Below are 15352 nucleotides of genomic sequence, written 5' to 3'. Positions count from 1 at the left end.
GGGCCCCATATTAAACACCAACCAGTATTAAAAAAAAAAAAAGTGGAACCCATATTAACAAAATCAAGCAATATTAAAAAAAAAGTGAATCCCATATTAAAAAAATAAACAATGTTAAAAAAAATTGTGGGGCCCATACTAAACACCAACCAGTATTAAAAAAAAAAAGTGGAACCCACCACATCCAAAATCATGGGAAAAAAAAGTGGACCAAAAGAGAAGAAAAAAAGTGGAACCCACCACATCCAAACTCACGGGAAAAAAAAGTGGACCCCATATTAACAGAATCAAGCAAAAAAAATTGTGGGCCCCATATATATGAAACAACAACTAATATTAAAAAAAATTGTGGGCCCCATATTAAACACCAACCAGTATTAAAAAAAAAAGGTGGAACCCACCACATCCAAACTCACGGGAAAAAAAAAAGTGAACCCCATATTAACAAAATCAAGTAATATTAAAAAAAAAAAAGTGAATCTCATATTTAAAAAAAAAAACAATGTTAAAAAAAATTGTGGGCCCCATATTAAACACCAACCAGTATTATAAAAAAAAAGTGGGACTCACCACATCCAAACTTACGGGAAAAAAAGTGGACGCCATATTAACAGAATCAAGCAATATTAAAAAAAAAAATGAATCCCATATTAATAAAACAAATAATTTTAAAAAACAAATGCTTAGAAAATCAAACAATTAAATCAATAATGATGGACTCATTGCCACATGCGTATCAACCCATTAGTGGAAGGAAATGAAATTATTGTACAACAGCATACTTAAAATACTTATATATTAAAATAAGATAGAATTTAAATACTTTTTCATTTTTTCCTTACTCTAATAAATGTGAAAAGAGATTAATGTCATAAAATAAAAAATAATATTAAATGGAGATCAGATAATTAATAAGCTAAATTAGTGAAATTATAATTCTAATTGACGTTTCCTTAAAAAACCATGTAAAAAATAACATGACAAGTAAAATGAGTTAAACAAAAAATATTTACTAAAAATTAAAAAATAGAAGTTCTTCATGACCCCATATTAAGCACCAACCAGTATTTAAAAAAAAAAAACAGTGGAACCCACCACATCTAAACTCACGGGAAAAAAAAGTGGACCCCATATTAACAAAATCAAGCAATATTAATAAAAAAAATGAATCCCATATTAAAAAAACAAACAATGTTAAAAAAAAGTGCTTAAAAAATCAAGCAATTAAATCAATAATGATGGACTCATTGTCACATGCGTATCAACCCATTAGTGGGAGCAAATGAAATTATTGTACAGCAACATACCTAAAATACTTATATATTAAAATAAGATAGAATTTAATTACTTTTTCATTTTTTCCTTACTCTAATAAATGTGAAAAGAGATTAATATTAAATGGAGATCAAATAATGAATAAGGTAAATTAGTCAAATTATAATTCTAATTCACGTTTCCTTAAAAAACCATGCAAAAGACAACATGACAAGTAAAATGAGTTAAACCGAAAATATTTACCAAAAATAAAAAAATAGCATTTCTTCGTTTAAATAGAAAGTTAATTTCTACTTTGTTTCGTTTCAAACATGTAAAATTAATTTAATAATTTGAATTAGAATTATCCAAATCAAAATTTGATAAAAAATAATAAGTATTTTACACTTTTAAATTAATCGAATTAAAATTGAAAGTATCAACTGATGCTTAAATATTGCTATTATTTTATCTCAAACAGAGGAAAATAGTTTTCTTTTAAACAAGTCTTCTGTTTTAAAAAGTATTAATAAATTTTCGTAACAAACAGGAATAAAATAAAGTTTTAGATACGGAGCACAAACTACAATGTTATATTAATCGTATTTTGAACATAGAATATATATATATTATCACTATCTAAACACAATTACATATACATAGATACACTATAATACGAAGTGTTGGGCCCGTGTGCAGCACGGGCATAAGCCATCTAGTATTTATCAACCTGCATGCTTGCATGATTTTATATTTATGACGGGGTGCCTATATTGTTGGTTGTGGTCCTCAAACTTTAATTGTTTTTTCCTTTTTGCTAACTAGTCTATGTATCAGTGCGATGCGCGGACGACATTAAAAGATATTAATCATGTTGAATTGTATCTCGCTTATTCGAGTACATTAAATTATATTATTTTAACAAATACCAAGTACCATCTAAATTTTCAATTTTTACTCCCAATTAACAACGTCTTCTTTAAATAATATTCAATTTTCTTTTCTTTTCAATTTAAATTTGAGTTTTAATTTCAATTTTTGAATTACCTAGATTAAAAAATTAATTATCTTTCATTTAGCTTGACATATTTTTAATTTTAATGTTTTTATTTTCTCATTTTAGCTATTAAGGATTTCAGTTTCTGATCTTATCCATAGTATAACTTTTTCCACCATAGTATAGAACTTTCTCATCTCAAATTAAGTTTTATTCTTCTATATCATGTCCAATCTACATTAAATTATTCATTATTTTCCTTCATGTATACATCTTTTCTCACTATGATATTTTGATTAATTTTTTTCATTTAGTGTTTTAGCACCTGCAATTCAAATAATGTCCAGATTTTCTTCTAAATTGTAATTTTAAGTTGTCTAAAATATAAATAAATAATTTATTTGATTATATATTATAAACGCAACAAATATTTTTAATAACTATTATGTTAGCATTAAATGATCACATTTATTTCTCTTTTATTTTCAATTTAAAAATTTTGAGTTTTAATCTCAACCATTAAATTTACCTACATGATTTTTTATATAGATTTTTAATTCTTTAATCTGCTATTGACGATGTAAAAGTTTATTCGAACTAAAATGGATTTGGATCAAATATTGCTTCCGTTAGCTATTTTTTCTTATTCGTTATGCTAATTAACAAAATTCATTAATATTTTATTTGTGGAAGGATATGTTTATTTTTCAATTCAAATTCAAAATTTAATCACCCTCAACTGAAACAAATTATTTTTCAGTTCAAATTCAAACCTAACCATACTCATTTTAAGAGTTAGCTCCATTCAGAGTTCTTTCAAAAGATATTAGCATGTTTATCTTTCAATTCAAATTCCGAAGATGTTGCAGATGGTGATACTCCTCACCAATTTTCGCGTTGAATCTCTTTACTTCTCCATTGGATGAATTTTGGTTGTGAATATCTGCTTGCAAAACATCTTCAATTCGTGACATAATTGTGAATGCTTTGCTTTGAATTATTTTCGAATAGCTTGACCATATCGTGTTAGATAAAACAGAAAATATAATTTTTTAAAGTCCAAGAACTGAATTTTATAAGAAGTCATTAGGGTTATCATTAAAGAAAATACGAAATAGAGTTGAGGTAGAAAAAGCATATGTATATTCTGGTAAAATCATTTCATAAGTAAATTGTATAAGGAGTCTAGACTCTTTTGAATATGAGAAAAATACTACATACAACCTTTGATATTTTTGGTAGGATTTTAATTTCATTTTCCAACTATCCTGTGTTTATTTTAATTAATTTTCTTTGAGTCGGTTATTATAAATCTTTTTTAATGCCTTCATCTGCTTTACAACGGGAAATATTTTTGGCATATTCCCCTTCTTGGTGCCAATGTAAGTCCTCTTCAAGTTTAATTAGATGCACCACATCCAATTAGTATTACCACTGTATTAGCTTTTCCTCCAAAAATTAATCGGCAATATAAAACTTCATTTAACTACAGTTGATTTGGATAAAAAATTATTCTCGCTGGTTACTTTTCTTTTTTTCTTTCCGTTAATTAAAAAAGGGGGAAAATATTTTACATGTGTGAGTTATTTTTCCTTCTTCTTTCATTAGTTATTTTCTCAAAATTCACACACACACACACATAAAATAAAAAAGAAAATTAATTCAATCTCAAGTTTTTCACCATCATTCTTAGCCTTAAAGTGAGCGGTAGAATTGATCTTACCAATTACGATTGAATAACGTGCATTAAATCAATCAATTGTATAGTTATCTACATCAACAATAATGAACAGACCATTTAAAAATTCTTATAAACAAAGGTAACAACGTAAACATGTATTACTATTATATCAAAATAGTTAAAACTCTGAGGATAACATACTTGTACATTATACATGACCTCCAGAATCCAGATAGAGAACTGTCAAGAAACTAATATGGCTTACAACTTTATTTGAAATAGATCTCCAAAATGATATAAATAAGTTAACTGCACCATAAAAGGCGAAAAATAGTTTAGAATTTTTGAGACTCTTTGTAGTAAATAAATCGAGTGGAAGAGAGCAATATGAAAAATGATATAAAAAATTAAATTGCATCAGTAGAAACATGACGATAATGAATTAATAGAAAGTAGCGTAATTAATAACATGAATAATAAGGAAAGAGATAGGAACACGTTAAATGAAAAACAAAAGTAAGAATATAAAGCATTGAAAGAACATCACAAAAAGAAAAAAGAAAGAAAATGATCAGGAGCATAACCAAATAGCTTCGTAAAATAATAAGAATAATTAAGCCGATAAGAGTTAGAATTTTCATATTCTTCCCAATAATAAAAATGAGCTTTGCGAAATGTTGGCTTCCGCTTTGGATTTGAGGGGATTAAATAGGAAAATGGAAGGGAGATATAGGTATGGATTTAGATAATAGATATTATAAAAGATATAGATTCAAATTCAAGAAAATATTTCAGTTCAAATTCAAATATTTTATGTGATATTTATGTGACAACTTAAATTAACCATATGTTTATCACTTCACTCACTCAAATCTTTTATCCGGTAATTGATTTCGAAAAACCGATTTTGACGCGATGTTTCTTCAAATAATTTAGAATAAATTTTCTCATATACATTGATCTTTAAACGCCCTTACCAAGCACCTTATGTTGACTGAGGAAAACAAAATGAAATAATGAAAATCAAACTCTCAGTTTAATCACAAACTTATCGATTGTGAAGCAAATCAATTAATTCAAAAATCAAACTTTATCTTTAAAGTCAAAATATTATCTTTCAATTAAAAAACTTTATCTTTTGAAAAAAAGTTACATTATAAATCAAATTTAAAACCTTATATTTCAATTTATATTAAATATTGTAATATAAAATATTAATCCTTGTCCAAAAATTGCTAAATAACAGTAAATATATAATTTATTATAATTATTATTATTATTATTAACATTTTGATATGAAACAAAAAAAAAATCCTCATCATATCCCATTGACATATTTTCAAAAAGTTATGGTATTAAGTCGAAACCTACGTAAATTTTGTTATGATATGAATTTTTGGACCGTGACTAATTAGTCGAGAATCTACATAATTTTCGTTTGTATTCATGAGTGGAGGTCTTCCTCCTTTAAGTAGATTGTAATATAAATTTGAATTGTATAAAAACTCGAGAGTATAGAGTTGTATCTTATCCAGGTGGTATGAATTATCCTACCAAACTAATTTATATTCTAATTTTAAGATTATTTAGATTTGTCCTAGAAAAATCTAACAAACTAATAGATAAATTAGAACATATAGCATAATGTATATGTAGCTATTTTAAACTTAAAAATTCTCTCTTTTATTTTTAATATACAATTTTGAGTTATAATTTAATTATTTAAATTTCATGTGATAAATTTATTTAAAATTCATTTATTTATTTGTATGTGTTTATGTATCTTCATAACGATCTAAGTGGAGATATTATCCTAGATCCTATAATTCAGAGGTAAAACGTAAAGGTATTATACTTTCATCTTCTTAAACGAATTTGTATGCACTTCAAATTTAAAATCGTTATATTTCAATTAAAGTATATGTTATTATTGTTCATAATAAACATTATCCTAAAATTGTCGATTGACTTATAGCCTGTTTGGCCAAGCTTATTTTTCCCCCAAAAGTACTTATTTTTTCAATGTGTTTATTTGAAGAAAAAAAAAGAGGTGTTTGGCCAAGCTTTTGGGAGAAAATAAGTGCTTTTGGGAGTAGTAGAAGTAGTTTTTCAGAAGCTAAAAAAAACAGCTTTTGCCCAAAAACACTTTTTTGAAAAATACTTTTGAGAAAAATACAAATAAAAGCACTTTTTAAAAGTTTGGTCAAACACTAATGACTGCTCAAAAGTACTTTTTTAATTAATTGGCCAAACACAAACTGCTTTTCGCTAAAAGTGCTTTTTTGAAAAATACTTTTAAAAAAAAGTACTTTTTAAAATAAGCAAATTTTAAAAGCTTGGCCAAACAGGCTATTAATCTCAAAGCTGATACTATATATATGTGTGTGTATATATAAAAAATAAAAATGAAAAGCTTGCATGATTTAAATTGCAAGAAAAATGGGTAATTATTGACAATTCCCATCTTTTTTTATCTACCTTCATTTTAAAGCCTTAACACTCCTTTCTTCAGTCCAATCCCTTTTGCTACCCACACGCATAATATTTTTATTTGTGTTTTTAATGCTAAAGTTCGTTGGAATATAGTAGCTTTTAATTATCTTTATAATATTTAGTTTTAATTCAAATTTATGAAGAATCTTTACCTATCAAATTTAAATTCAAATTTAGTTATGGACAGAGAAAGGAATTTTGAATATGGATGAAATATTGCTAGTGAATGATAAAAAAATTATCAAGATCAGACATGGATGTAGTTTTCCTGCTTGTGGCATAAAACGTTGGGATATACTGGTTTACTACTTTTCCAACCATTAATTTTTATATTCTTTTTGTTGTTACTGGACTTTACTCTTTTTCTTTCATCATCTGCACTGGAAAATATTTTCTTTCATACAAAACACATTCTAAATATGGATTATAACAAACAATATAAATAGAAAAAACAATAATTTGACTGAATTTCAATACGAATTAAAATCAATCAACAACAACATACCCAATGGAATTCTATAGGTGGGGTTTGGGGAGGGTAGAATGTACGTAGACCTTACTTCTACCTTTATGGGTAGAGAGGTTGTTTCTAATAGATCCTCAGCTCAAAATGAAGGCAATCAATAGTCTTAATCTTCTTATTTTCTGATCTCTTTATTCCCTGCAACTGCCAAATTTTGAAAGGATAAATCAAAATCAATCATTGTATAGTGAGGACATATTTCAAGCACATGTAATTTAATTATGTAATCAAAAAGGTATATCAATGCCAAAATAAAGATCTACCTTGCCCTGCTGCAAGTTCTTGCGCTTGATATTATACATGAAACACAAAAAAAGTATTAACTTGACATAATAGTTGTGTGAAAGGTGATATATTTTAGGATGCAGAATCTCAAATTAAATATTTAAGAAACTAATAAAAATAAAGAAGTTGATAAAGATATACATCGAATTCAAAACTAACGCGAGAGTACCTTGATATATAGGTTTTGTTATATCCCGTATTTTTGAATGTCAGATTATTTGCTGAGGTGGGGCCCACACATCGAGATTTTTTTGGGACATCTGAAAAGTCATATGAATCACATATGTGAAGTTAAACACAACTCAAGAAGGACCCTTGGGCCAAATCAAAGTGGAAGTCCTCCAAACGAATATTTTTAAGAAAACGTTTTCGGGTGATCTGACTTCTAGGGGCAAAAACGGTATTATAAGTTTGGAATTTGGAAAATACCAAGAAATAGAAGTTGTAGATAATTGAATTAGCTTTCCAACCATAGGTCGTGGGTTCCCAGGTGACATCGGTACAAAGAGATATGGACGTTTTAAGGTCGAAAGGTCAGTGGGCTAGGCCCAACTCGGGATCAACCGAGTTGGCCCAAAAAAATAAAAAAACGAATTAAGGCCCAAAGGAGAGGGGTGGCCGGCCATCTTATGGCCCAAGCCCACAAAATTAATAAATTTCCCATGTGATAATTAATATAAAGGATCATTAAATTGTCTTGAAACATTTAGAAGTTTCAAGACAATTGAGAAAGAGAGAAACAAGAGAAAGAAGAGCAAGAATAAGAAGGCCATTTTCGGCCAAGCTCTAGACCAAAAAAAAAAAAAAAAAAAAATTTTTTTTTTTCAAAAATCATTTTCTACCAATTAAAGGGTCCTTTACAACTTGGTGTAATTATTTTGGAAGAAAGAACACTTGTTTCTTCAAGTTGACAACTTGGTCAAGTGAAGAAGATTGTAGAAAAAGGTAAGAATTAATCCCTTTTTATTATGTTATGAAGGTTGGTTTATGTTGTAGTATGTAGAAATGAGTAGAATTTATGGAAATATGGAAGTTTACAAAGTGGGTGTGCATATATGTAAGTGGACATATATGTATATTGTTGTATAAATAATATGAGTTGAATTTTATGTTGTATTCTAGTTGTGGTTATGGTGAAATTTATATTGGAAATGGAAGAAAATGGTTCAAGTTGGCATGGAAAATTTTTGGGAATAGTTATAGGAAATTATATGATTTTAATGAAGTTTTTATGTAATTATAGAAGTGGAGTTTTAAATGTGAATTATTATGTTAGTTGGTGAATTTGGAAGGATAATAGTCCATATTGGCATGAAAGATTGGTTGTTAAGTGGTTATGAGAAGTTTTGTGATTTTATGGTAGATTTATGTAATTATGAAAATGAAATTATTAAGGTGCAAATTATGATTATGGTTGATGAAATTGGAAGATGGAAATATGTTATGAATATGTAGATTGAAGATTTGAAGTTTTGGATGGATTATGGTTTTGGTAGAAAGTTTGTATATCTTGTGAATATTTGGTAGAAATGATATGAAATGCTTCCGAATTATATTGTAATGATCTTGATTAGTAATGAATGTAAAAGCATTGAGATTGGTTTGGAAATGTGAAGTTGGAATGAAAACTATTGCATTATGTTGGAAAGAAGACTAGTTGTGTTATATTGTGTTTTGTAGTCATGGTTGTTGTCATTGTGTTGATAGTTTGGCCGGGTTGAATTCCCGGATTGTTGTTGATAAAAAATTGGCTAAGTTGAATTTTGGGGATGGTGTATTTATAGGGGAGATGCTGCCCAAATTTTTGTAGACAAGTATTGGTTAAGATTGAAATCTTAAAGCCTTACAATTAACATTTGGTAATTGTGACCAAATTGTAGATTTTGGCGAACTTGAAACTTGATTTTGGAGACGTGTATGAAGCGGAAAAGGTATGTAAGGCTTCACCCTTCCTTCTATGGCATGTCTTAAACGTAATAAGTTGGGTACGAGCCTCGGGGACAACTCTATTTCCCGGAATCCGCACTTAAAGTTTCCCCTTTTTCATTCAGTAGAATTGAATTAGAAATTGTGTAAAATATTGGAGAAACTTCCTAAACATCTAGAACTGGCATAAATATGACCCGACTACCTTAAAACCCTCACAAGTGACGTCATGAAATATAATGTACGTAAATTTGGTACGCCGCCTCATTTGACCCGAGGTGGGCCCATTGTTCCCGAATTTTCCCTATTGCTCCGTTTGACTTATTTTGGGAGTAGAATCCAAAGGAAACTTTTGATCCTCGTTCCGATTATCAAACGATAAGTACTGTACCATTCTAATGGAAATATGTATATGTATATAAAATATGTATATGTATATAAGATATGTAAAAGTATATAAGACATGTATATGTATATAAGATATATATATGTTTATAAAATATGTACATGATATACGTATATGTATACGATGAAAGATCCAGAGCGCTATAGACGCTGATATATGTATATGATACACGTGTATGTATATGATAAAAGATCCAGAGCGCTATAGTCGCTGATATACGTACATGATACCAGTATATGTATATGATAAAAGATTCAGAGCGCTATAGACGCTGATATATGTACATGATGTATGCATATGTATACGGGGAAGATAGGAATAAGGGCAGAGCGTTATACACGCATATCCACCTGATCAGTTGGCATTACATGACATGATATCGTCCCGGACGCGGGATGCCCGGACGCGGGATGTGTATTTATGGCTAAATGGATCGGCTGCCGACGCCTCGACAATATGACATGTTCTATTTTTATATATATATGAACAAGAAAAGATTTTCAACGGAAAGCTAAGCTATGATATGATACGCTATGCCATGATATGATACGCTACGACAAGCTATGCTATGATATGATAAGCTATGCTATGATATGACAAGTTACGCTATGGCATGATACACTATGACACACTATACTATGACATTGACATGATATAACACGATACGACATGCTGTAGTAAGACATGACATTACACGATATAATATGCCATGATAAGACACGATAGGATACGACCTGATATGCCACGATAGGATACGACCTGATATGCCACGATAGGATACGACAGGGCACGATAGGACACGATACGACAAGATACGACATAATATAAGTTCTATTTTCTACGTTCATGGAGGGGAAACGTTTTTAAAAGGGAAAGACAAGCCATGCATGATAGCCGCCCAAAAAGGGGCCTTCCTATGTACAGGTTACTTTCTTGCCTCGTTATATGTCCTCTGACTCCATGATATTATTAATCGCACTCTAGGTTATTGCTTGCATTGTCTTCCATGCCTTACATACTCGGTACACTATTCGTACTGACGTCCCTTCTTGTGGACGCTGCGTTTCATGCCGCGCAGGTCAGCAGACAGGTGGACGTGATCCTTAGAAGCTCTACCAGCCGCACTTGACAGCGCTCCAGTTGTTCCGGAGCCTCACTCCAGCGGTACTATTTTATGCATATACATTCGGGCTTGGTAGCACCCCGGCCCTTTCTATGTATAAGTGTACTATGTCTAGAGGCTCGTAGACAGATACGTACAGTCAGTCAGGTACAGATATATGTATAGTGTTTTGGCATGTTAATATTGTTGTACAAGGTAATAACGGAGTTTATTAGTTTATGTTCAAGGAAAAAAAATGGCTCGATTTACACGGCTTGCTAAGAGATACAGGTAATACGATAGATAAGGGGTGCTCGGTACAAGTATCGGGTACTCGTCACGGCCCCTAGTCGGGTCGTGACAGGTTTAACACTTCGTTTCTTTATAGCTGAAGCTGCCCAAAAATCACAGAAACTACAGAAATATAAATTCGTTATAAAATCTACCTTAATAGATGAGAAGAATATCTTACCTCGATTTATATATCATTAGAGTCAACACGCGCGCGCGTTGGAACTTCATTCAAACTCAACTTTCATTTAAAATCAAATTCTAAAATCATATCAGTGAATAAATTTTAGGAACAAAGAATTTGTTTTCAAAATAATATATATTTCAAAAGATATGATTCTAAGATCATATTTATCATTATCTTATTATTATGTAAATAAGATTACTGTAGATAAAATATATTTAAAAATAATACTCTGGTAACATTTTTATCATTATATTTTAATAGAAAATTGAATAAAAAATTAATATAATTGCAACAATTGAGTCTTTTAATTTATAAGATCGTATCATTTATAAGTAAACTGAATCTGGATACTTTTCAATTTAGATTTCAAAACGTCAATTACAATATCAAAAAAAAAAAAAAAAAAAACACGTAATGAAACTTTTTGACATATCACAGGATCGATGTGATGCAATCTCATACTTTGAGATTATGGTTTTAAGTCTTTAATTCATAAGACTTCAATAAAAATATTGTAAAAGTAATTTCTGGGAAAAAAAAAATTGAAGCTGTTCTTGATGTTCATCAATTAATACCCATCTATAAATTCCATCCTCTAAAATATATTTTTTCCATATAAATATTATGAAGTAGTATCTAAGAAATAACATACATTTTTCTGTATCTTCTACTACAAATAAACTACTTCCAACTCCAAGCTGCTGTAAATTTTGCAATGTTGCCAAGAGCTGTGATACGCTCAAATTACACCTATTAATGGCGTAAAGCGGACGTTGTCAAATATAGTAACCCAACAAGGTTGGGGTCGAATCCCACAGGGAATATGGAGAGAAAAGAGTACTAATCGTATGCGATACCAATCTTTAAATGCTTTAATCCTATTCCGGATAGTTTGAATTGATTGTTGAATAATGTAATTGAATACTTTGACTTAGAATGTAATTAATATGAGAGAGAGACTAAGGTTGTGTTTCCCAATTTGATTAGATATTATGCTTCGGATTTCAATGTGATATACTTCTAATGGTTGTTCTAAGAATATGCACTTGATCTCTTAAAGACTTCTTAATGTTTCCCAACAGTTAAGCAGTATTTCCTCTTTATGATTCTTCCGAATATAAAAGAGTTACAATCGAAGAGCGACCAATAATGCCAATTTAGACTTATTCTTATTCCTAAGTTAGTCTATTAAACGAGGGTTAACGCCTCGAGTCATTGTTATTCAATCTTACCAATATTGACTCTCTTTCCCAAGAAAAGTCAATATAATGGCTTCGGCTAATGCTTGCAATCATTACCCAACGTTACAACACAAAGATAGAATAAATAACAACAACCATTATGCATATATCAATAATAGAAACCCATTCACATAATACCCATCATGGGATTCACAACCTTAGAATTGAAATTAGCTACTCATAATGTTTCTTAACAGAAAAAGCTTAAAGATTAACATAATACACTTACAATACTAATACAAGATGGAATGAGAGTGAAGTTGTTGCCTTAAATGCTCCAATCACTTCAAGATTAAAAATCTAGGGTTTATGCCTCTAAAATAAAATCTGAAAAATGAATTAAAACCCTACATTATGTATTTATAGAGCCAAAAATCGCGCCAAGTTTCTGGACAAAAATGCCCTTACGCCGCATTGTTAGTCCTTCATTTCGTCATTTGACCACTTCGACGTTACGGCCACCATGCGACGGACCGTACCCTGTGTTACGGTCCGTCCTTCTGAAGCGTAAGTGGTGACAATTACTTGGCAACTCTCTGGAATTTTGGATGATGTTACGGTGAAGGGTTACGGACCGTAACATGAGTTACGGACCGTAACACTAAACCGTAACACTGAAGATTTTATTGAAACTCTCTGGAAATTTAGCTCATGTTACGGTGCCATGTTACGGACCGTAACATGAGTTACGGACCGTAACACTAAACCGTAACACTGAAGATTTTATTGAAACTCTCTGGAAATTTAGCTCATGTTACGGTGACATGTTACGGACCGTAACATGAGTTACGGACCGTAACACTTCACCGTAACACTGATGGTTTCAATGAAACTTTCTGGAAATTCAGGCCTTGTTACGGTTCAAAGGTACGAACCGTAACATGAGTTACGGACACCGTTACGGTCCGTAACATGAGTTACGGACCGTCGCTTAGCTCAAATTTGTCCGTTTTTCCAGCATTACTTCTCATTTCCGATCCTTAGTTAATCAACCCTATAAAACACAAAAATAACATAAGAAACAATATAAAAACACTTAAAATCAAGCAATATTTCTAGTTACAAAGGCATAAAATGTGCCAAAATTCACGGCACATCAACACCCCCAACTTAAGCTTTTGCTTGTCCTCAAGCAACTACAACAATACTCACTACTAACACACGACATCTTAGCAAAATAAGAATGACTACGGTGGTTTTGGCATGTGTTCCTAGCACGGACTCTTCAATTCAAGAAAAATATTTAGGCTCTTATCCATCTCCTATTTGTGACACAAGATGCACATTTCGGAAAAATGTCAATTCACTATGCAACCTCAATTAATGACATAATCGTAGTACGGGGGCCTCTATGCACATGAATTTCAACTTCCGGAAAGCCAGTTACTTTGAAACCTACAATCCTTATGCCCTCACATAGACCAAAGAATGTCCCAACACACATTTACGACATAAATGGGACAGAAGACTAAAGAGACAGAAGAACACTCATACTCACAAAGAAATTTGCATACCATGCGTGCACATACCATAGGCTTGCCTTTATTTTCCATGCATTCAACTTTGAACAATTTGATCGTGATCACATTAGGACTTTTTGGGCTTGTAACATTGGCTTAGGGACGGGTAGGATGAATATTTGGGTATCGGTGACTCACTCTCCTCGACACTTCTTTTTGACTTCATTCACCATTCTTCCTATCATTTCCGACCCTCCATTTTTAGCGTGGATTTATTTAGAACTTTGAATTTTTTTTTATTTTTTTTTATATATATATATCCACGCTGAATTATGTCCCTTTATATTCGTGATTACCCCCAACAGGCCTTTGACCTCATTTTCCTCATCTTTGACTTATCACCCCCAACTTAGGCTTTTAGCCTCATTTTCCGCATTTTTGACTTGTCACCCCCAACTTAGGCTTTTAGCCTCATTTGTCAATCTTCCGTGTCAAGGAGGGACTTGGTGCCAAATGGGTTTATTCGAAGAAAAAGTCTATAGGCTCAAAAATGGGAGACTAGGGATCATTTTCTGTACGGGCCAGGCTCATTTAAGATACTTTGGGGTTAATACAAAGAAAGCCTAAGATCACTTCACAATCTAATTCTCCTTAGAATTCACGCACGACCAACCGGGCAAGTTCTAGATTGCAGGCATCATATGCAAATAGAAGCTAAAAACTCACAACACAATGGCATAAGGATTGTTTAAATACTCCGACTTCATTTCCGTTTGAAGATTTCACATACATAAACACCCTTTCTTTGCAATGTCATTAAAAGAACCATACATGTCAATATCAACAACTCAGTTTTGATGTACATCACAAATTATTTTTCGGAGGGATATCATTGAACTTGTAAAAACCATTTTTATCTATGCTAGAAACACGGACCACCACCACTTAAGTCAGCATTACTTTACTTCTATATTAAACATTCTAAACATGCTAGGTTCAACATACACACAGCATTCTTCGGGAATAGAAACACATAGCAAAGAACAGCCGAAGAACGTCCTAACACATACTTGTTAATAAAAACAATACCAACAAAACAAAACAATAACAATTGTCTTAAACACATGCTTACTATCACAATTTTGATAAGATATTTACCAAAACAAAACAATAAAAACAATATCCAGTATACTAAAACAGCAATCCCAACAACCAATCAGCATATACCACACCCCCAACTTAAAAGCATGCATTGCCCTCAAAGCATCAATATAACGCAGTAAAAAATTTGGAGGGCCTCCCTGGAGCGCACTAGGCACTCGGATCTGTCGCAGCATCATGGGGTGGAGCAGTGGATGGGGGAGAAATACGGTGAGCCGGCTCTGTAGGCTGAGTTGAGCTAGAAGTAGTTCCTGCGGTGTCGGAACTTAACCGGGACTCCTGGCGGATTATTTTCAAAGTACGCCGCTCCTCTTCCTCATTCTGTGGGCGTAACTCAGCATATGG

The 15352-nt window shown here is 31.4% G+C and overlaps 1 long non-coding RNA gene across 1 annotated transcript; it reads left to right on the top strand.

Moving 5' to 3' along the window:
* Nucleotides 1-8884: 8884 nt before the first annotated feature.
* LOC132614855 (uncharacterized) lies at nt 8885-10890 on the top strand. The gene is made up of 2 exons (XR_009572467.1): nt 8885-9164; nt 10644-10890. It is a non-coding gene; the product is annotated as an uncharacterized LOC132614855 (long non-coding RNA).
* Nucleotides 10891-15352: the final 4462 nt, after the last annotated feature.

The sequence above is a fragment of the Lycium barbarum genome, chromosome 10 (genome assembly GCF_019175385.1).
Source record: "Lycium barbarum isolate Lr01 chromosome 10, ASM1917538v2, whole genome shotgun sequence".
Taxonomy (NCBI): domain Eukaryota; kingdom Viridiplantae; phylum Streptophyta; class Magnoliopsida; order Solanales; family Solanaceae; genus Lycium; species Lycium barbarum.
Note: the sequence above shows the minus strand (reverse complement) of the source record. Positions and strands in the feature narration are given on the sequence as shown.